This window comes from Mesocricetus auratus, unplaced genomic scaffold (genome assembly GCF_017639785.1).
Source record: "Mesocricetus auratus isolate SY011 unplaced genomic scaffold, BCM_Maur_2.0 Super-Scaffold_100006, whole genome shotgun sequence".
Lineage (NCBI taxonomy): Eukaryota > Metazoa > Chordata > Mammalia > Rodentia > Cricetidae > Mesocricetus > Mesocricetus auratus.
In genome coordinates this window covers 92,778,312-92,803,156 of record NW_024429190.1, presented here as the reverse complement: position 1 = coordinate 92,803,156, position 24,845 = coordinate 92,778,312, and the positions used below count along the sequence as shown (strand labels likewise).

Here is a 24,845-nt window from a genome sequence, read left to right as displayed (position 1 = left end):
ACTCTATAAACAAAGAAATGGGAGATATGAAGTAAAAATTATGTCCAAGAAATAGAGAAAAGATAGCACTAAAATAACAAACAACAAAATAGAGAGAAAACACCAAGTAGCCAATAGTCTTGTCTAGAAGCAATTAATTTTAATACACTAAACGCTAATATTACTGGTATTAATGGCTGCAAGTGCTCTCCACATTCTTCAAATGGCTAATTAGAAAATGACTTGTATAGTGCATACTTTAGTAATTATGACATAAATGTGTTCCCTACACCCTGGGCATCCAGATATTACTATGGGGAGCCTTGCTGTCCTTAATTTTGGTGTACCAAGAGGGCTCAACTAACGTGCACAAGAGTCAAGCAGGGGAAGAGAAATGAAGCAGCACAGAAAGCAACAGCCATCCTAATGGGCAAGGGAGTTTTAGAAAATTTGTCTTTGTTGCTTTAAAGCATATATACATTTTCCTTCTGTGAGCACATTCAAAGCTGTGTTTTGTGTTTGTTTGTTTGTTTTGTTTTGAGGAATTTCTAAAGGAAATATCACCAGTCAAGGACTGCAAGGAGTTGCCTTCACAATCTAATTATTGAGGATACATGATAATTTTAGAAGCAACCCATGCTTACAACCTCATAGAGGGGCTGGAGAGAATGCTGAATTAACATACAAGTCTATGGATATGATTACACATTCTTAGAACCCCAGCACTGGGAGTAGGATAAAAGTAGAATTCTGAGACTCATTGGCCTGTCAGTCTAGCCTAATCAGTGACTTGTAGGCCAAGTGAAAGACACTGTTCAAAACACAAGATACATGACCCCTTTAGAAAGGAGTTTGATCACTGGCCTCTACATATATGCATGGGCACATGAACACACACACAATTAATTGCAATATACTTTAGGGAAATTTGAAGCAGAGCACCACCTGTATATATATGGCTGGGAACTCTGGTCCATGAATTATCCTCAGTAGATGGCATCCATTGCTGCTTCAGTTAGCCCTAACATCTCTTCTTTGTTTCTCAACATTGTGTTCATCATGGACTACGGAAACCAAACCCATTTATAATAAAATAGAAGAAACAGCATAATAACCTTAGCTGCTCTGATGATTTCAGGCCCAGGTTTATATCTTCATTTTGCAAAATAACATTGGACCCATTCTACCCTCTGAATAATTCATATATACAAAGATAATCTTTCCTTCACCAAGCACCAAGTACAGGGATATATAAAGCAATATTGGACTTTTACAATGATAGTGAGAAGGGGAGAGATGGGAAGAGCTGAATTTGGATCAAATGATCTCTGACATGTGGTACTGAAGAAAAGTTAAAAGCAGAATGATGTAGTACATTGTTTTCCCTCAGATGTACCCCATCCCCACAGGAGTTAGCTAATGCTGCAGATCAGTATATGAAACTGTCAAGGCCAACCTCTGTAGCTGCAGAAGGTTGGATATCCCAGAGTCTGGCATGAAGAAAGCTTATGTATCTTCTTCCTTGGGTCCCAGTAGCATACCCTGTTTTAATCCTGAGGGAATTTTCCCAGATTGTAATAGAACTGCAGACCCTAGAGTGATCATATTGAGACATGCAGGAAAGACAATTAAGGCCCCTTACTAAAAACTGTATCGTGTTAAAAAGTTCATTTTTCCCCTTCTTTATCTTAGACCAAATTCCCAACTTGTATAAATACATAGTTTTAAATAATCATTTACACTGAAATAAGAAACCCTTTCAATCTCTCTTTCTATTCCAAAATTCAGCATTGATCAGAAATATTTTTATACCTTTCCAGTTTTGTTTACAGTTTCTTATCAAATTAATATGTGTAAGTTGAAATCAGTAGTAATTGCCTGGAATCATTACAATCAAAACTCGTATTTTAGTCGGGTGTTGCTAGTGCACACCTTTAATCCCAGTACTCGGGAGGCAGAGGCAGGTGGATCTCTGTGAGACTGAGGGCAGCCTGGTCTACAGAGCAAGTTCCAGGACAGGCTCCAAAGCAATAACCAAAATAAAAAAATAAATATATTCATATTTTAAGTTATGGATTCTGGAATGAAATTAACTTATTAAGATTTGTTTTCTTTTTACTTTTCAATTTTCTGTGAAGGTGAAATTCTGAATAAGTATATTTTCTAACAATAAGATTCAATGTAAATGCATAATTTCTCTCTGTAGGACATCTCCCTCATTCATAGTCTCTGGGTCTCACAAGTTAAAATTATGAAATGGGGTGATAAAATCTAGAAATAGAATTGTCTCTTGTGCATACTGTTAATAGGGTGTGTAACAACATGGGTGGAAGTAATTTTGGATTGTATATCTTGTTCATCTTGGATTCCCAGCAGTAACATTTTAAACTTTTAAAGCTTCGTTTTATTTTTACTGTGCTTCTTGGAGAATATGTAATAAGGTAAGAATTATATGTCTATTGTAACTTCATAAATGAGAAGCCAAAAGCTCATATATCACAGACACACAAGGGAACGCTTCGGAGATTCCTCCATCAATAAAGAGAGAAGCTCATCAGACCAAGCTGCAGTCTCTTAAAGCATAATAGATTCTCAACTAATATTGTGGACATTTGATGCTTTCTTCCAAACACTCATGCTCCATATTTTCACTAGTTATTCATGTTTTAGTTCCAAGGCTTGGACTACACCTTCTAACCTTCCTTGAAAACAAGCAAAACTGAACAAAGTAAATGACATAAACCCAGATGCTGCCTATAGCTTTCTTTGGCCAATCTCCTTTAAAAGGCAACACATGAATACCAGTCCATAAGCAACAATATAGAGGCCTTGACAGACCTTCAGAGAACACTCCACATAACCAAACAGAATGGATATTCTTCTTTTTTTTCTAATGCTTTTTAAAAATTTATTTAGGTTAGAAACAATCTTGTTTCACATGTCAATCCCAGCTCCCTCTCGCTTCCCTTCTCCCCCGCCCTTCCCACCAGGTCCCCAGTCCCCCACCCAATCTCCACTCTGATCACCTAGGAGGATGAAGCCCTCCATGTGGATATTCTTCTTAAGTGTGTGCAGAACATTCAAGATAAGTCATCTATTAAACCAAAGAAGACACCCTAGATGAAAATTATTAAAGATTAGAACAGAAATATAATAGGATTTTTTTAAATCATGAAAACTCAAGGAGATTGAACTGAATGAGTAATATCAAAGTAACTGACCAGTTCCTAGCTACACTATAAAAGATAGAAGACTCAAATGATAAAAGTCAGGAATGAAAAGGGAACATGACAAATACTGTGAGAGTAAAGGGTAAAAACCAATTACTATGGGTATTTATACACAAGGACAGGAAATTACCTAGAAGAAAGTATAAATCCCCATAAAGACTAGCCTTCCAAGACAGAAACAAACACACACATGCATACTCAATGGAGAAACACGCTGCACATATTAAGAAGATTAAGAGTGGAGTACGGCAAAGAAGGGCTATGTTTTACAGATGTTTCAGAACAGTTTGTCAGTGGAGATAGTGCTACAGAGGAGTTGTGAAGGAGGGGAGAATGATTCAATGGATAGGAAACCAGGCAACAGCAGTTGTGACGTTACCGGTAGGAGATCACCTGTATTATTATCAATAGACAGGAAGGAGGCACTTTCATCACCAGTACAGAGGAAGAGCCCAAGGATTTTGTCAGGAGACACTTTGTAGTGTGGGCAAAGTTTAGATTTTATTGCAATTATGACAGGAAACCACTGGATAATTGAGAAAGAAGTAATATAACCCAATTTCTGTTTTTTCAACTATCTTTATCTACACTGGAGAAAATAGACTATACGTGGTTGTGTAAGAGGAAAAATGTGTTTTAAATGCGTAAATGTCAAGGCTTTTAATGATCTGAGATAATTGACTGCTCATCTTAAATTAGGCAAATGAAAACATTAATATACACAAATTAAAGTAAAAGGAAAACTAGCTTTATTTTATTTATTTTTGTTTTGTTTTTTTGAGACAGGGTTTCTCTGGATTGTTTTGGAGGCTGTCCTGGAACTTGGTCTGTAGACCAGCCTGACCTCGAACTCCAAGAGATCCTCTGCCTGCCTCTGCCTCCCAAGTGCTGGTATTAAAGGTGTGCACTACCAACACCTGGCTAAAAAGTAGCTTCATTTTATATTGCATCTGGACACTGGAAATCTCTTCACTACAGCATCAAGTTAGTTCAAAACAACTTCTCCCAATATATTAATGTATTTTAAATGCAATGATCAAAATAATAGTGATGCTCCCTCAGTTAAAGTATTTCATGTTCAAATTAAAAGGATTGAATAAGAAAAACACCAAGTATGACAGGACATTCTTGTATTCTAAAGTCTATGAAATTTGACGTATAAAGATCATGTATTTAAGGCCAGTTTTCATGGCACAGTGAGACCCTGTTTCAATGAAAGAAAGAAACAAAAAGGAAGGAGAAAGAAAGGAGCAAGGAGGGAGGGCAAGAGAGGGGGGCAGGAGAGAGGGGGGCAGGAGAGGGGGGCAGGAGAGAGGGGGGCAGGAGAGGGGGCAGGAGAGAGGGGGGCAGGAGAGGGGGCAGGGAAGAAAAACAAAAGAATGAAAGAAAGCAACGAAGAAAGAGAGAGAGAGAAAGAGAGAGAGAGAGAGAGAGAGAGAGAGAGAGAGAGAGAGGGAGGGAGGGAGGGAGGGAGAGAGAGAATAAAGAGAAAGCAAGCAAGCAAGTGGAAGAAAACACACCATTGGTCATGAATGTACTGACTAGGTCTATTGGCAATAAATCACTTCTTACCCTATGGTTTAACTTTCCTTCTCCTTTTTCTACTTTGCACTCTTGCTCTTTTGTTGTATTCTTCCATTGACTATTTCTTTGTTTTGCCTCATATTTAATCTCATTTCCATTTCTACTTCCTTCTATTTTCCACTATTTATGTTTGTTAATCAAATTTCCCCAGCAGCTGTAACGGTTGGTCTTTGAATGTCTGTTTGCTGTAATTTCAAATCACCTGATCAGGAAGGCTGGTCCAGGCACTGTCTCCATCAGGATGACTTGTGAATTGTCTTGATTTTGCCTTAATGGATGTGGAAAGACCCACACCTAATGTAGACAGTATATTCTGTTAGAAGACCAGCTTTTAAAAAAAGAAAGACATAGAAGAAAGTGTTTGCTTTCACTGCTAATTTGCTGTAACCCTTTGCAGCTAGTGATGGTACCTTGGATGAAATTAACAATAAGGGAATCTGCCTTTTCAAGATTTCAAAATGAACTTAGGACCACTGGCTCTTTGGACATCTTTGTTCAGAACCAGATCATAACTGCTGAGGTACAGCCTCACGTACTGAAAAACTACATAATTCCTAATATTTCCAGTGTGAACGAGCTCTTGGATTATTTCAATGATATTAAGTAAGAATTTTAATAAAACCCTTTCAAATATTCAACATAACAAACATGCATGTATTCAATCTAGATCCCTGGCTAATATAACAGTCAAGTACCAACCTGGGCAGAAAAAATGTATAAACATTTTAAGCAGATTACAAGAATTACATATTATGATTCCATGATCACACAGACAATCTAAGAAAAAATATTCTGTGTCCTTTCTCATACCCTGGACTTAATTCAGTTTATAAAGAGGAGTGATCAACCAGGAATTATTATTCAGTAAATGTATTTAGGAAACAAAATATGTAATTCATGAGGGGAGATAATTAAGAACATTATTTTAAATGAGAAATTGGGAAAGTGATCTCAGTGGTCTATGTAATTCTGTAGGCATGTGATTCAAAAGAACATTCTTATATGAAAGGTCATTCTTATTTTCAGGACATGAATATGAAAATACATCGTGAAGGTTTTCATCAAGTTATTATCTTGTGGCTTTTGATATTGCTTAGGGAATTACTCTGCATAAATTACTCATGTAGTAACAGAACTCCAGGTTATTTCCCATCAAATGACATATTAATACCTAACAGGACCCAAGTATCTGACCCAACAAAGTCATATGTATAGATAATGGCCTCTGATGTACAATAAGATGATGGGTTGCAAATCTACCATGAAGAAGCTAAGTCCCTATTTATCTAGAAATTCTTTTCTTTATACTTGAAACAAAGAGCCCTTGGTGATTTCAAAAGTAATCTTCTTCCGTACACATTCCTAATATTTAATACATGCATAAAAGGGAACACAATATCATAATGAGTCAATATGTAGATAAATGCTTTGGATGCAATAAAATATAGTCTGTTTATTGAAATGTGTGCCTTGCAATCCGTTTATCCAGTAAGGCTCCCTATTGTTTCAGCAATTCATTATGGTTTGGCCCAGGGGAAATACAAATATCATATTTCTACAATACTTTCAGTGGCTACTGAAAGGGATATAAAATGACTGCATTCAGTAATGTTGCAGCAACTTAGTTTTAGTTCATCAACTAGTGCATCCCATTCTAGAAGGCATATATTGTCAGAGAAAGTCACAAAAAGTTACAGTGATACAAACCAAGTGTAGCAAAATGAGGCTGGGAGGCAAATCTGAATTCCAATGTCAAATTACTTAAAATGTGTGTGTGGCAGCAGAGGAGGGGAAGGAGAGGGAGCTGGGATTGACATGTGAAGCAAGCTTGTTTCCAATTTAAATTAAAAATATTAATAACAATAAAAAGTTACTCTCAATTCCCAATAAGACAACACATCCCTGGATTATGCAAAAGCCACATACCCTTGCCCAAAGAAATCTCTGTCTGTGACAGGCCCTCTGCATGACTCATTTTCTACAAATTTGCCACCCTCAAAAGTACATTCTCTCCAATAAAGTGAGCTCCAGGAGAAGGAGAGACATTTCCATTGTTGTGTGATAGAAGTACTATGTGTGTCACAGCAATTACCTCGAGGGGAGTGTCCGATGCTCCAGGAGAATGACAGACTAGAGGGAAATGCAAAATGCAAGCACAGATGAAATGATGGCGAAGAAAGGAGCACCACGGTGTCTAATGAACAATGCGGCAACTACTCATTACGCCTCTTCTCCAGCTGATCATTAAGCTTTCAGCACTGTTTATGCAACAGAAAAGGAAATGTTGACTTAAGATTTCATACACTTACTATTCACACAAAAAGGAAACCATGAAGGGTATAATCTGCAATTACAGTACCTGCTGAAGCTGGATCACTATCACTGTACCTGGGTATTAGTTGTTGCAAATACTGTCAATGATGCCGCTACTTTTAAATTTAGGATACCCCTTGCCACAATCTCCAGGGATATAGACTAGAGGGCACAAGGAATTTAAAAATTATAACATTAAGAGGTTGTCCTAACCCATATCCTTTTAAGTGAATTATTTCAAATGGTGATTTTAAATCTGAGAACAAACATTAGAAGACATCCTTTCACCTCATGCACTAGAGGCCTTAAGAAAGTTCAGTTTCTCTGTTATCCTTGTTAACTACCTTCAGCATGTAATATTAGTGAATAGTGTGATTCAATATTTATTGAATTAACAAAAGATGAGTGTAATTCATGAATGTCTGCCACATGTGTAACAAAAATAGGAGCTATTTTGTAACAGCACACTGAATGAGTGAACCAAATAGTTAACTTAGCTTTAATGACCTGCTGAGCACATACTCCAATGCTTTTGAAAGAGAAAACTACTCTGCAAACTGTTATAAACTAAGAATTAAGAGGTGAGTAGCAGCATATGAGCACCTAGGAAACAATTACCCATATGTCACTGTTAAAGACTTTGCTCAAAATCACTGAATTGTGTATTTACTACCTGTCACCTCATTAATACTGAGTGGGCCTTTTGCTTAACTTAGATTTTCTGGTGTAGAAAATTAGAGCTTAATTATCTACTTTACAGAACTGTGGTGGGAAATTGCTGCGATTAAATAAAATAATAGGTTTGAAAGTATCTAGTGTGAATTTTGCTGTGGACACGCAACATACAAGTCTGTAAGTCTCATAACAAACTTCTTGGAAGCCTGGGCTGGGGCTGGGACTCAGTTAGTGAAATTGTTGGCTATCCTGAAAAGGACCCCTTTGTTTGATTGCAGAACCTCATGAATCAGGTGTGGTGGTGCACACCTGTCATCCTATTACTTGCAAAGTGGAAGCATAATTGGAAGTTCACCATCAACCTCTGTCTACTTGGGCATTTAGATGGTAGTATGAAGTCATCAAAGGCTCCAGCATTCAATAACATGAAATGGATAGAGTCACTATTTGCTTTAGGTAGCTGAAATACTCAAGAAATAATGTCAAATTTTAGAATCCAGAGGATACAAAAGGGAGAATCCATTAGAAAAATATGACTTCATGACTAGTTTGATACAATTTATTGTGCAAATTTACTTTAGTTTTAAATGCATAATCAGAAGTGGTCTTTTAAGTATTTTAAAGAATCATTCTTTGTGTATGGAGCTGAAAGTGACCCATCTCAATTAAAATGAAAATGAACAAATATGAATGTAGAGGACATAGGATAACCTTGATTGTCTTTCCTTAGTCACCACTCACCTTGGTCTTTAAGACAAGGTCTCTGAGTTCTCACCTAGTAGGCTAGCCTTGTTGAGGTCCTCCTCTCTCTGCACCTCCTGCAGTGAGATTGTAAGTACACACCACATCACTTGGTATTGTTTTTGTATTTTTTCCTTTTTGTTTGTGTTTTTGCTGTTTGTTGTTGCTTCTGTTTTAAATATGGGTTCTGCATATCAAACTTAAGTTCTCATGCTTGCAAGACAAGAGCATCATGTAATAAATACGTCCCTTTTCTGCATCTGGCTTTAGCACTGACATGCAAAAACTTGCTTCTTTGCCTACTAAAAGTAAGGGCTGATAAATTGATTCCTTCATTTCTTCTAGGACTAGAGCTGGTATCATCTGCAATTCTCCCACTAGATGTAACACACAAAGTTTATTGAGAAAAGATAACTAAGTGGGTTTCACATTATTGTGTAGTGCTTTGATTAGGTTTTCAGAGTTTGAAGACTGAAAGAGGTAAGGTAGGGCATATGACAGAAGTGGCTGTCAAAGTGGAATAGTGAAGATTGAATCTGTTTCCATGAAGAAACAGGGACTACAGCCCCAAAGGAGGGCATTGCTCAAGGGCATAGGGACTGTAGGAGTATGCCATCACTAACAACCTAGTCTGATATTGTAAGAAATATTGTGATTTTTATTACTATTATATTTTAGCTTTGGTTCCTGAGAAAGACTATCAAAATACTTGAGTTTCCTGAATTTTAGGGTCAAACATACTGAATACTGAAGTGAGATGACTCCTTGGCTTGTTAAGAGCCAACAGAAACATCAAACAAAATTTGAATATTGGTGTATATAGTTCTTGAAATCCCTTAACATAAGTCATTAAAGCAGATTGTATGTTAGATCTAATCAAGAGGGCAGTGGTTATTCAACCCCATATAATACAGTAGAGTCTATTGAAACTTCCTGTTTGGGGAACACACTGATGAGCAAGGACAGTGTAATGCTTGGATTCAACAGGAAAAGGGCAGGAAGTGTTTGGAATCATTCAAAACTTGTTACCAGTATCTCATCATTCAGTTGCTCCTGAATTGTAACTTCCGTAATAAAACTGTAATCATGAGCATGCTATTTTCCCTGGGTCTGCTTTATTCTACTGAATTGTGGTGTAGGGTATATATCAACAGATGTGTGCTTACTTGGTCTAAAGCCATAGTCTTACTCAGGACTGTGACTTTTAGCATGAAGGCTATGCTTTACAGACAATGGTTAGTCTCAGTTTTGAGTCACAGCAGAGTCTTCATTCAACCAGGCCAGCTTCCCAGCCTACTGAAGTTTCAGGAATGGCCTCATCATGTCACTGAAGGAAGATGCGTCTTGATCACCTGCCTAGCAAGAGGAATGTGGGTTATAGAGGCCAGTCAGTCTGTGTAAAATGATCAAGGATATTTTGAAAAGGGGGTTCATCCAAGTGTTTTGTGCAACTAAACCCCTGTATCTCAACATGCATGTATGGGAACTGCAGCTATCTACCATGTCTCTCAAAAGAGTGCTGTGTTTGAATTCCTAAATACTTGCTCCATGTTCATCTGGGAAGAATTCTATTTTTTTCAGGTTAGTTGGAAATGTGGTGGAGGAGAGTAGATGGATACAAAGACACATGTACCCAAACTTAAATATTCCCTAGGACATTAGCCATTGCTTGCTAGAGTTCATGAGTGTCACCATTTCAAGTATACGCATGAGCAAAAAACATAGGTGTATGATTTTAAACATGATTCTTTTCTGTAAATTAAAAAAAAACTCTTCAGAATACTTTTTAAAGAATTGGTTTATAAAAATCAAAAGTTGTCCTTCATCCTACAGATTATTTCCCCTGCAATGTCAACACTAATCCTTTCCATGGAATGTTCTCAGAAAATTCCCACTGGATTAAAGATCATAAGGACCAAAAAAAATGTGACATTTTAAACTTTGTATATGAAATGTAAATGAAAGTAGTAAGTGTGCTTATAAAAATCATCAAAAGTGAAAATGACTAGTAATGATCTATATAGTTCACTTCTGTATGTTTAGATGTACTTAGATTAAATTTGATGTAGCTGCTATAATAATCTTCATTAAAAAAAGATTGTCTTTTGCCTACTCATTGTCCTTCTATTGTTAGCCATTTAATGTTGCAGAAAAATGTACTTCTGCTAGTTAAATTCTAAAATATGAAATATAAACCAATGGATATGATTTTTTCTTAAATTTTGAAACAGAGTATAACTCTGTAGACCAGGCTTGTCTTGAACACACAGAAAACCTCCCACCACAAGCTCCTGGAGTGGGATTAAAATTCTATACTTCATACATTTGAAAGAATTTTAAATATTAAATCCAAACTGATTTTCAGAAAAGGGAATGACTTCAACATAGCCTGATATCTCTATCCTGTGGATACAGCAGCATGATCCTTTTTATAGTTTGAGCTTATTTTGCATACATTCCTCATAAGCCTTAGGGATAGAGTAGGAAAGGTGAGGAAAGGAGATTTTATTATCTATTTCCTTCATGCATTTTGATTCTGCAAATGACAGAAGCCATGCAAGATAAACTTTGATCTAGTGAACATTTTAAAAGCCATTGAACATACTATATATTTGTGTTCATGTTCATAATGTATATGTGCAGGTGTAAATGCTCATGCACACACATGTAGAAGTCAGAGGAGGAAAGTAAGTATCCTTCCTCACTATCGACCTTATTGCCTCAAATAGGTTTTCTCACTTTACCTAGACCTCTGCATTTACTGGTTAAGCTAGAAGCTAGTAAGATATAAGAATCCCTCCCCAAACCCCAGAATTAGGGTTGTGGGCATACTTGTTCATGCCTGATTTTTTTTTACATTAGTGCTGAAGATTCAAACTCAGGTACTCATGCTTGAACAGCATCATGTCATTACTCACCGAGCCATGCCCATGGACCCACAATCTATGTTAGTATAATGATTCCCTTCTTTCAAATGCTTCGCTTCAGTATGCCACAACTAAACTTAGTACTACGGCTTGCTGAGAGCCCAACTTGACAGGGCTTAGCGGTGTGTTTGCTGTTGAATCACATGGAGAACTCAGAACTGAGCAGGAAAGAGTTTGAGAAGAGAGAGAAAATTTGATTCAGATCCCTGCAGTGAGAACATTGTGTGAAAAATATCCCAACCAGTTAAGGTTATCAGATTGCAGATGTTAAATAAAAGGTCATTTCCTTTAAAAATAACTAAAAGAAGATTTACATTTTCAAGTTGCTAAGTGAAGACAAATGCACAGGAGCTTATGTTGAGGTCAATAGTTAAGATTCACAGTATGCCCCCTATCTTTGGGGATAACTCCCCAGACCCCAGTGAATACCTACTGGAATGGATAGCACTGAATTCTCTATGTAGTATGGCTCTTTCTATATGTTCCTGCCAGTGATAAAGACAAACTTATAAAATAGACAGAGGAAGATATTACCTAATAACAGAGTGAGTGTATCATTTGAATACTGTAACAGAAAGTTATGTAACTGCTGGCATTCTCACATTGTCTCATTGTAGAGTATAGCCTGTGATTATGAAAGAAGAGTACCTGCATTAAGAGATAAAATGTGTGAATTAACGTGGCCAATATGGTGAACAATAAAGCTATTAGGACCTTCCTGATAGCTATTTTTTACCTCATTTGTAGTAAATGTTTAGTGGCCATCATCTGAGGAATTCAAGCTCAAGTGTTCAAAGAAACTCAAGTTTCCTTGTACAGTACTTTAAGCCTCTTCCACTTTAAATTTAGACAACAAACACCATGTTACCACTTTCAGTTGGAGATCTAACAGTAAATTCAACACATACTTTTCTTTCTATTGATAGATGGTTCATTCTTACCACAAATCTCAACAGAAAACCTAAGGTTTCTTGTTATTATTCAGAACTTTCGCCTTTTCCTTTAACAGAAATAGTTCATGACTCTTATAGATTCTCTGGGTTTTCTATATCATGACTTTGAACTTAGGGTTTGTTATGAAATGAGATGAGTTTGGAACACCAGCACCCTGATATCATAGCAGTCTTTATGATAGCATGAGGGATGCTTGGGGCTAAGAAGCAATGTTTATGCCTTGGGCAGACAAGAGAAAAAGAAGTTTCAAACCTTAAGTTTTTAGAGATGTCAGCAGGCAGTGCAAATTTTAAGACATGAATTGCTTCTGAAATATTCCAGTTGACAATTTTGAAGCATGGTTGACCACACATCATTAAAACTGTAGAGGGTAAGACCATAGAAAGCAAAACTGCAAATATAGCTGCCTCCTAAACCTTATAAAAAATGCTTACACCTTTAGCATTTGAGTCATTCAGTACTAAAGATATTTAATCGTACTTTCCATGACTCACAGGTACTTACTGAGCACTCCCTATGGTACATGTAACTGTCACATAATTTCTGGAGACTTGGGATACAGTGAACAAAACAGTTACATCAAAGGTGGGAGAGATATTTCAGCAGTGAGGAGCACTTACTACTCTTGCAGAGGAAGTTGGTTCATTTCCCAGCACCTACATGGAGGCCCACAACTCTCTGCAACTTCAGTTGGAGGGAACTTAATCTTTCTGGCCTTTGTAGGAACTGCATGTACCACATGGTGCACAGATATCTACACAGGTGAAACACCCATACATATTTTTATTAGTAAATAAATGATAAAAGTGTATGCTTTATGTTGCTGATACTATAGGTAAAATGTAAAACACACACACACACACACAAACTCACTCACTATCTCAACCTAATACAAACACATTGGCAAACATCATGCACAAGCACTAAATCACAGATACGCACACATTAAATCAATAGTTGAAATCACAAACACTAAAATCACTACAAACTGGTAAGTGGTTGTGTGGCCAGCCTTTTGGAAAGTAGTTTGTCACGGGTATTAAACATGCTATTACCAACTAAAACAGCATTTTTGCTTTAGAGTGTCTACTCAGATGGCTTAAAATTTAGGGACATATATATATATATATATATATATGCAAACATTCCTATGAATGTGTATGACTGATTTATTCATAACTACCTAAAAACTTAATGATCCAAGGTGTCTGCTTTTAAATTTTGTGATATATCCATCTAATGAAATATTATAAAGCATTGAAAACAAGTCATAAAAAGGTACACCAGAACTTTAGAAACAAATTGCTAAGCAAAATAAACAAAGCTGAAAAGTGTGCATAATGTGAGACTCCAATATTTTAGGAAATGCACAGTTGTACAGACAGGGTAGTGGCTTCTGAATTTAGAAGTATAAGAGAGGGGCTACTAGATGAAAAATTATATTTCCTGATCATTTTCCTACCAATATAAAGCTGTTCTAAAACAGTCTTTCCATGACAAAAGAAACATCCAATAAGGACTAAAATACAAAACTAAGTCAGTACTACATATTCTAAAAGTATGTTTGTTTCTCAACAGTTAGGCAATCAAAATATCTCATTTTTAGAATGTAAGGTGATCAGAACAGTTAACACATACATTAAATATTCATAGTACATATTCATTTTGATAGCAACAATTGCTTATTTGAAGATCATGTACTAATTTTAATACACATGCCTTTAAATCTTTAGATGTAGAGATAGAGACTCTGATCACTATCCTTTATGTGAAATATGGAAATTCAGCAAATAGAATATTATTGTTCAGTCCACACACAAGTGAAACAAAAATGGATAAATGACAATTCTGTTTGTAAGAAATTCTTTTTTTCATGACTTATATTCTGGGTGAAATTAAGCTCACATAAAGGATCAAGGTTTTCTCTTCATTACTCCACAAAAAGAACTGTAAATGACCCCAAATTCTCCAATAATGTACTTTTCTCTCTTTGTCAAAGAATAAGGATAATGACTCTGGAATAAATTGCATTGTCTTTAGTTATTTCTATTTTGGGATATTATATCACAACATGGTTGCCCCAGAATACTTTAAGATCCAGAGCATGTCAGATGTTCCTTCTCATTGTCCCACTGTGTCCTCAAAATTCCTGCCAGGTAAGTACAATTAGCACTCAAGGCCACATGCCTGGTAGAAGGCAGAGCCTGGTTACATGTAATGATTATACTTGAGCCTCTGCAATTTTCAGGATCCCACTTGTCATATACTTTGAAACCAATTTATTTTGTTTACTTATGAATTTAATTTCATGATTAATCCTGGAAGACACAATGAATGAATAGGAATGCCTCATGGAAAATTTTGAAAGCAAACAATAACTCTTAGACAAAATGAGATGTTAAATTATTTACTTACTATATCATATAATTCACTCGTATCTGTCAATGTTCATGTGATCCATTAATGAAAGTAAAAATCTATTTTATAAAAAGGCCTCAGTTATGTAGGTCAATACTCAACAGCGATATAGGAAGGAATTTGGTATTCTGTGTTTTGAAGCAGTTGTCTGATCCTTGCTCTTATAGATGTTCTTTAAATATTCATAGAATTATAAGGAACAGTACTTGCACCCAAATCTTCCTGTTGCCTTTACTGTGTCAATTTTTCCTGTAGCTGAATATGGTTCTTCTGCAGATACCTCTCTGACAGTCACTGTAATTTTGGCTTTCTCACCATTCAGGAGAGAGCTACATAAAAGAACCATCACATCTCCCTGATGTTTAATCAGGGTTCAGCATGCCCAGGTCCTTTTATGAAAGCTCCCTGGCAGGAAATCAAAGCCCCTTTCTTCAAAAACAATAAAACATGAAACAGAGGGATCCATCTGTCAATCAAGATAGATTTCTCTTTTTCACAAAGAAAGGTCCCTCCAAGAATAAAAAGCTTTCACACTAATTAATATCCATTAAAGTTCCCACCAGTTTAAAGGCTTGACCAAAGTCAAGAATTACCCAGCTAATTCAAATCTAGGAGGTACTTTTCCATTACACCCTTGAAATGACAAGAGATAATACCTTTCCCAGAAAAGAACAGGACAGTTAATTAGAATTTGCACTTTCTATTTACATGAACAACTTCAGTATGTTGGCTCTTGAATTTTTCACTGGAATATGATATTGTAATCAAATTATTCAGAATCAAATATAAATCTCTAACCATTTACTGTTTACTCCCATGTGTATTCCTACTTTTAAACATTTTCATATATTATAATTCCAATTTCTAAGTGGGGTTCCTGATGGGGGATATATTTTTGTAGATGCGTTTCTCTTTTTGGTTGGTGAATAAAACACTTATTGGCCAGCAGCCAGTCAGGAAGCTTAGGCAGGCTACAAGCCCAGGGGAAGGCCGGGGAGTGGAAGGCAGAAAGGAGTCGCCAGAGAGATGCCATGTAGAGGCAGAAGGAATAACATTGGGGCATTACTGGGTAAGCAAAAAGCACGTGGAAATACTTAGATTAATAGAAATGGGTTAATAATTAAGAGAGAGGTAGCCAGTAAGAAGCCCTAGCTATTGGCCAAACAGTTTAATAATATAACATCCATGTGTTTATTAAACTAGATAAAGGTGGCTTCCATTTTTGTTTCTGTATCCCTTTACATAATGTTTCACTCTAGATTGTATAGCCCAAGTAACTGGATACTTCTTAAGACAAACTTATGTATCTCCCCTATATCACTAGCCATTTTGATATTTTCCAATATAAATGGTAATACCAATTAACTAAGCACACCTGCTTGGGGGTGGCTTCTTATAGACACTTTCAGGACAAAAAAACAACAACAATAAAAAAAAACATTAACAGTGGCTAAATTGTAAACTTCTCAAAATAGCTACAAACCAAATCCACCCAATACAAGACTGAAAAGAAGCCAGATAAAATTTGAAACATCTTTATTCTCTTTAGACTTTCCTAAAATATACGAGTGTCATTAAATGTCATTAGATCCTTTGTAGGTCAAATTCAAAATAGTAACTATTGAATATACTTAGTTAAATACAATTATGTGTCATACGGACTCTGGCTAACTTCCTTGACTGACAGAACAACTGTGATCCATGTAAATTTTTATAGAAAACTGGAACAAGTGTTAAAAATGATAAAGAAGTTTAGAGACTTAGCTGAAATAATGAACTTGGAATTATGGTTCAAAGACTGACAAAAGAATGATGAAAAGATTTTATAATTTATCTACATGCTATCTAAAAGAAGCCCATAGAAGGGACATTTCTCGTGCTTCTACTGCTCAAACTGCTTCTGGGTAGATTGCTGAACATAGTGACACAGGTCTTTAATCCCAGAACTCAGGAAGCAGAAGCAGACAGGTTTCGCTTGAGTTTGAGGTGAGCCTGCTATACATGGCAAGTTCCAGAACAGTCATGGTTACATAGAGAGACCCTTTCTCAGAAAATTAAAAGAGGTAACTAAACCTCCGAAGGGATTCTGCAAAGCACTAAATAGAATTCACAAGAAAACCACTAGTAGTTCACCTCAGGAAGGAAAGAGGAAAACCCTATCTTGTTTGGCAAATATCCTATATACAGCTTGGGAATTCAGATCAGTATCTTTCTAAATTATTTAAATTATTGTCATCATTTAAAAAACAACACTAAAACATATGATGATGAATTGATATAGATATGATCCAAACGTAGTATCTGTTACCTTGAAACAAGCATTTCTTTTAAATATGAATTAGAAAATATGTATATTGATAGTATGCTAGGAGTGGTAGCTTACACTAGCCACACAACTACTAATGATGCCCTCGGTGTGCTACTCCCATTCCCAGACCTCCTTATTCCCTCTCACATACTAAATGATGATATGACCCTAAGTTACCTCCTACTACATTTCTCCATAAATTCTACTGGGTTCCAACAGGCTTTAGTGCAAGATTATCATGCATTCTGCATGTACTCAGCATCCATTCAACAGTAATTAGCACTTCTACTCAGGGTTTGAGACATACAATGAAACTGCTGGCGTACAGCCCCTTTGATAGCACACACACACACCCTATAAATATTCTCCTTGTGACTCCTGGGTGCCAGGGAGTCTGCTTACACTGCATCTGAAGAAAATAACAAGGTGGTTTCACAAATATAAAAACCTAATTTAGTGTCATAAATATAGTGTCACAGTCTGAGTCAAATGTCACATGACAGAGAAGGATAGAATATAGAAACAGAGGAGAGTTAGAGAAAGTCTTGAAGAAAGAAAGATTATGTGGATATCTGGTATCTGGGAGAAGCTGAGTGCTTTTAGGAATCTGTCACCCAGGATAGAGACAAACAGGTGGAGAACACAAATAACTGAGGGTCCACAAGAGGGTGGGGCTCAGCATATAAAGACAGTCAACTTTCCATATAAGAGATTCTGTTTGGTTGAGGAAGTTCAGTACAGTAGTCACACATAGGTCAGTGATATGGTCAGAGGTATGATTTTTAATGATGATCTCTAAAAGTCAAACTCCTACTGTAATTAAGAGGATAAAATAGGCTTTCTTTCCAAAGGATTCTAGATCTTATTAAGTCAAGAGTTATAGCTAACCATGACATTACTAATAATATATAAGTAGAAAATGCAACAGACCAGATGCATGTAAAGAATCAAAATTATACATTAAACACTACATCTCCAAAAATACTTTGGGAGACATTAATACTTAAATATAAAAAATGCAGTAACAAAAATAATGTAAGCCACAACTCATGATAATTAACAAGATTTCTTATGAGAGGGAAAAAACTAATACCAAGAGAACTTGAAGCTGTATGTCATTTATGGCAAAGCTGGAGTTGCCATTATCAATATGCACTGGAAACAATCTCAAATTAGATAATAAGGTCAAATAATTCCAAAACATCACAGGTCAATAGTAGGTCACAAAGCATAAGTAATAAAACATAAATAAATGAATAACAAAAAAGTTAAACATAAGAAAAATAAAGCTTAGTGGAAATTAGACTGATGATGTAATGGAATTCTATTTCCCTCTTATCAGAGTAGAAAGGCACTCATTTATTCCCTGCTTGTTTGTTGTAGTAAGTATTGACACTAGCTTAGCAGAGTCTAGGAACTGGTGTATTCAAACATTCCCATCTATTGATTACCTATGACATAGGTAATACTATTCTCAGGGTAATTTGGATATAAATTGAACCATTAGTGATGTACATATAATTAAACCAGAAAACTTTATGGAAGAAATTACTCTAAAAGTTATTGTCATTGTATAAAAAGGGTTAGTCACAGTGCATCATACACATATTAATTTATAAGACACTAGTAATACACATACAGAAATGAATGCAAGGATATGAATAGAAAAAATTTCTATTCATTCAAAGATTAAATATTTGTTATTGTAGTATATATACAATAAGGAAAGTGTTCATTAACTATGAATTGAATAAAGAACACTATGGATAGATAATCCTGTCTTATGAAATATATATGATGATATTTAATGTTACATATATAATGTATGTATTAAAATGTGGAAGTAAATGTAAAATAATAATCTATTCCAAGCACTCTTGGCTTGGAATAGATATAGAACCATTGAATTTCATTTTATTACATATTAAATTAAAATTCCAAATAAACTTCCAAATTAAAGAAGGAAGTGATATTTGGGGAGAAAAGTAACAAAAGTCTAGAAATAAATAATGCCAAAGACTTTAGTTTTTTAAAGATTGGTAGTTCTACTTGTTAAGCCTGGATGTGCTCTGATCCAAAGATTGGTGGAATAAGATTAGAAGGCAAGACGTCTTCCACATTGAATGAGCTGAGAATAGGGTGCCAGGGCCAAGAATGAATGTAAAAGTTGCTACAGAAACAGAACCAACTTCAAGGAGTTTTCCTCTTGATCTTTTCTGTTGCAGGGTGCTGGAGGTGAGGGCAGTAACTTTAAGAGTTTACCTTGTCTGCTGTGATAATAGGGGATAGCTGGAGAGCAATCAAGAGACTATCTCTCATGAAACCCTCCTTTCCCTGGGGTAGTCCATGCCTAACTCAGTAAAACAGAATCCAAATTCCCCTTCCTTAAAGATGCATGTCTACCTTAGCTTCCTCTCAGTTCTAACATAGTCAATCCCATTGTCACCTAGGGCTTGTTTCTCATTCTGTATGGTGGCCTGTCTTAAAATGCTAGTTTATTGTTATTTAATTTTCCTATAATGGTGTTTGGGGAGGGGTAAAGGTGAAAGAGGAACTGGTAAATAATAAAACCCTACAAAAACAGAAAATCTTTCCAAAGCAGAAGAGAATCAAGGTAGGCTCCTCTGGCCTGCATCATCCATGCCAGTTACTGCTACCTTTGCCTAGCTTGACTTTTATATTTGGCCCTCAAACAGAATTCTTTGGTGGTATCTCTAGATCATTTTGTGGGACTTTGGTGGACTAGCTTTTCAGGCTTTTAGTAGTCTTGGTTTTGACATTTTAAATTTCTTCAACATCACATCTCACCTTACCTCAATTTGGAGGCATGTGGTATGTCAATAATTAGCAAAATCTGTATAAAGCAATGAGTCACATACATTTGAAGGTATATACTTCATCTATCATATACCCATACATAGAAGCTCACAGTGTGTTTTTACTCAAAATCAGATATAAATCATATGAAGCAATATCAAATTTGATGATGATGATGAAAATATCTGACTAACACTACTTTAAGTTTCTAATATGGTATGCACTTAATTTGATACAGTGTGCAATAATCAACCAGCCAGGCTTTCCAAGTAAGTAATTTTGTAAGTATAGATTAATATGTAGTAATTATACACATTAGCAAAGACACTGTGAAGTTTTGATATCCATATTCACTATCTCCTGAACAAATAAGGGCTACATTTCCATCTCCTTATCATTATTTTATGTTTGGAAGCATTGTGTTTTTCTATAGTTTTCCATTAAATATTGAATATGTTATGGTGAATCATAGCTCCTCCACTAAGCTACACAAAACAAAATTGAATTCCTTCTGTTTGGGTCCTCATTATCAAACTGCCTCTTTCCTTTTCCTCCCACACTTTCCAAGTTTTAGTAATCACTATTCTATATTCCGATAGACATTTAGCATCCACATATAACATAGGATAATATATACTTTCTTTCCTTCTGTAATTTAGCATGGTGTCTTGCAGTTCCATCCACTTGGATATGAATTATAGGATAGCATTATTTTATGCATATGAATAATATTCTACTCAGTACATACCATGTTTTCTTCTCTCATTTAGCCATGAATGAACCTGATGCAGTATCCCTGCTCTGTGAGTGGTGAATTGCGATTAATGCAGCAGAAACATTTGAAACAGGCATCTTTTTTATTATCAAGATTTCATTTCCTCTGAATGAAGGCTCATATATGGGATAGTTGAATCATGAAATAGTTCTACTTTTAGTTTTTGCAGGAACTTTTCTAAGTCTCGCAATGGCTACACTAATCCATATTCTCAACAATAATGTGTAAAGGTTCCCTGTTTTCTGCATGCCTGTTTGCATCAGTTATTGTTTGTCTTTTTGGAGAACAGATATTCTAACTGAGGGAGCTCATATCTCTTTGTGTTTTAATTTGCATCTTGACACTGCAGAAGACAATAAAACTGAGCTTTTTTTCATAAATATGTTGGCCTTCTGAGTATCTTCTTTTGGGCGATGTCTTTTCAGATCACTTGTCCATTCGTGACTGGATTATCTGGCTTTTATTGCTGTTATTTATATATTATTAGTATGTGTTAATTGTCAGAAAAAGTATTTGAGAAAAACAGCCTCCCAATTGTAGACTATCCTTTCATTTTGTTGACTGTTTCTTCTGCCAAGTACAATAACTTTCTTTTGCTTTGGTTATTTATGCTTTTGGCATCTTACAAAAACAAACAAAAACATTGTCTCTACTGATGATTTGAATTTTTATCATATGATTTCATTTAGTAATTTCCTAGTTTCTGGCCTTACATATATGTCTTTCATCTACTTTGAATAACTTTTTGTAGGTGGTGGGTTTGATTTTTATACGTCAATAACAAATACAGAGAAAGAAATCATCTTTAGCGGTTATGATCTCATTCACAACCACTAAAAACCAATCTAAGGATAAATTTACCAAGGAAGTAAGACACCTCTACCATGAAAATTACAAAGCAACAATAAAAGAAATTCACAAGGTCTCGAAGAAATGAAAGGTCTCCCATAATCATGGATTAGAAACATTAACACTGTTAAAATTTCTGTGTTTTCCAAAGGGTTTATAGGCACCATGAAAGTATTGTGAAAATACTAAAGATGGTTTGCCCTCCTCCTTGCCAACCCTGCCTTATGACAAAACCTAGACAGTATAGGAAGCCCACTGGGGTGGCACATTGCAGCCAGAAGCCAAGGAGGGGCAGTGCCACCTATGTCAGGACTAGGATGTCCTGACATAAAGGTGTCAATTGTGATTCATATTTAAATGAAAATTTTCAAGATCACTTGTTTAATTTGATCTGATTACAATCTTTTTGTATGTTCTTATGAAAGTGAGGCAACAACAAGGTGTACAACTTACTACCTGATGCAAGGGTGGATTTTGCATTGTATTCTGGAGGGGAAGCTTTCTGTGTAGAGCAGCCTAAACAGAAGCATCTCTCCAAGAACCTGTTATTTCTGTGCATGCAGAAACATCAACAGAAGTGACTTGTTCAGCATTACCTGGAGGCAATCCTAATCAAGTCAAAGATGACTTTGCATCTTATCTGACCCTTGAACACAGATCCCATAGATATTTAGATGAATTTAAGGATGTTTGAATGTACTTGGAGTGTTTCATCCTGGTTGGGAATTAGAAAGAGCTCATGCTCATGGGTTAAGCAGGCACTTTATTGGCAGTTCTACAGGTGGAGCTCTTCTGTTCAGAGTTTATACTCTCCACACAGTAGAGAAGCCAAGGGTACCACAGCCAACTGTTATCTCAGTTATGAGGAGTGAGAGTTTCTGCAGTGAGACAGCTTAATTGCTTGGCTTCTTCCACCTCTCAGATGCAACAACTGCACATGTAAATGCACCTCTAGCAGCAGCATGATCAGACAGCAAGGAAGCAACTGGAGACCTCTCACAATACAAGGCAGCACACAAACACTCTTACAGTCAGACAATCCACAGCCACAGCCAACACATAAAGCAGCCACCAGGCTCTCCAGAATCCTCAGTTCCTTTTCATAAAGCTAAAAGATCCCAAAAGGTCAGAAGCAGAGTGTCAGTCCATAGAAAACAAGACTACAGATCACAGCCTGCTGGTCCAGGAGTTCCTTGTGCCTACATTAGTGCTTTAAGAGAGCTCATCCTCAGGTGAGGATGAACAAAGGGAGATGGCAGATTTGAGTTAAATGAGCTGTGTGGATATATGCCCTTAGATAGTGCTTTAGAAAACCTACATTAAAAAAAAAAGAGTAATACAGGAAAAGAGCCTCCACATCTCCACTTGGATGACCTCCCACTTGCAGGCAATGTCCTCTTGGCTTTATTTGCCAATTACAGGGAGAAACAGCTATCTTGGTTTTGTTTGGTGATTGTCATTGTTAAATTGTGTACATTCAAAAGGAAAATACATATGATAATCATTTCCACTTATCTAATTTTTTCTTCTAGCAGGTAAACGTAGGTAGGAGGGGAAGAAGATCTCTGCTTCCTGCACCTTGACATACAAAAGGCTCCCTAATATCCCCCATTCAAACTGAAGAGGGGAACTGAAACCTCAAATAAAGCTGCTTTGTGTATGTCTGAATAAGATGGCTTAGACATCTTATCTAACTCTGCATGAGGTTTTTTCCAGCATGCATGAGTTCCAGTGACCTTGCTATTTAAAAATTAAATAAAATATATAAAATTTAAAATAATAAAATAAAAGACAAAGCCCAAACTTTCCCCAACATATTTGAAAATACACAGGGCAGAGTAACTTTTGAATACTGTCTATCTCACTACTCACCCTCATACATGTGCGTCCTATGCACAGTCAGCTCTGCAGTGGGACCTGGGATCCTAGCCAGTGTGCTGTTTTTCTGTGTGACTGTGCTGCCACCCTTCAACCATGTGGAACCCAGCCTATCTCTATCTTATCAGTAGAGAACACACCAGTGAAGGTGGTGTCTGCCACAGAGCGTCTCTGTGCCCTTAATACAAATCCTGTTTTTGGTTTCTTGGAGCTTTGACTTGTGTGGTTGTTTAACGTTTTATTATTAAACATGTCATTCTGGTGTAGATGAGTTTTACTTACTGTTCAGCAAAGCTAACATGAATTATCTTCTCTTGCTTTTAAAAATCTGACACTTCAATCATAAAAAAGTACTAAAGATGTTCTTTATAAACCTAGAATAAAACAATCCTGTAGCTTTTAATGAAAACAAAAAAATATCTAGAATAGCCAAAGAATTCTCAGGATAAAATAACCAGTCTAGAACCATCACTATTCTCAATAAAAGGTGATAGTAGTTATACCAGCATGGTACTGGCAGAAGAGAGCCAGCATATGGACAGATGGAACAGGAGTAGAAGTAAATCTACACTTTTATAGCAAATACATTCTAAACAAAAATGCTATAAACATACTAACAAGGAAGGAAAGTGCCTCCAATAAATGTTCCTAGAGAACCTGTATATTGACACACACAAGACTAGACTTTGACCCCTGTATTTTACCCTATGCCCAAGTCCACATTTTTCCTCATGCCTGTGGCACACCATGTTTCCTAGAGAGCCTTCTTCACTTGAAGATTTTGGCTAAATTTTTTCCAGACAGTTCCTCAGCTGATCCCAACCGTGATTCCACAGATGCCTCTTTGATGAAAATATGAGTTATTTTTTGCAAATAACAAATAACAAAACCAAAGAGAGGAGTTATACACCCCTCTTACAAGGAACATGGTGATTAAGATGGGACACCTTTACATAAATCATTCACTGTTAAGGCAATGCCTGGGGAAAACCATTTACAAGCAGAAAAATCAAGAAAACAGGATTAATGTGGGTGGTGTCTTATATGTCTTTTGCATGTAATCCAAAATATATTAGTGTAACATGAATAAATAAAAGACCCAGAGACAGATACTGGAGTTCAAACTTCAAGTTGAATATCAGAATAGGAAAGAAGCTGGTAACTAGCTCTCACTTCTACCTCAAGCTGAAAGGGCTGATCCTGTCTCCAGAAGCTGTCACCAAGCCTCAGACTGTAACCTCTCCTCAGCATGGCTATAGAATGAATGCCTATACTGAGGCCTTGCTTCTGCCTTATATACTTCCCTAATGTGGGGATTAAATGTGTGAGCTACAATTAATTTTCTTTTCCACCGATTCACTCTTGTGCAGATCTGGGTGACATTGGACTCACAGAGA

General features: G+C 36.3%; 1 protein-coding gene and 1 pseudogene across 7 annotated transcripts in view; one reads left to right on the top strand and one right to left on the bottom strand.

Moving 5' to 3' along the window:
* The window catches only part of Nrg3 (neuregulin 3), a 985,840-nt gene that overhangs the window by 922,130 nt on the left and 38,865 nt on the right, over positions 1–24,845 (bottom strand). The window lies entirely within an intron of this gene.
* LOC110342926 lies at positions 22,091–23,551 on the top strand (annotated as a pseudogene).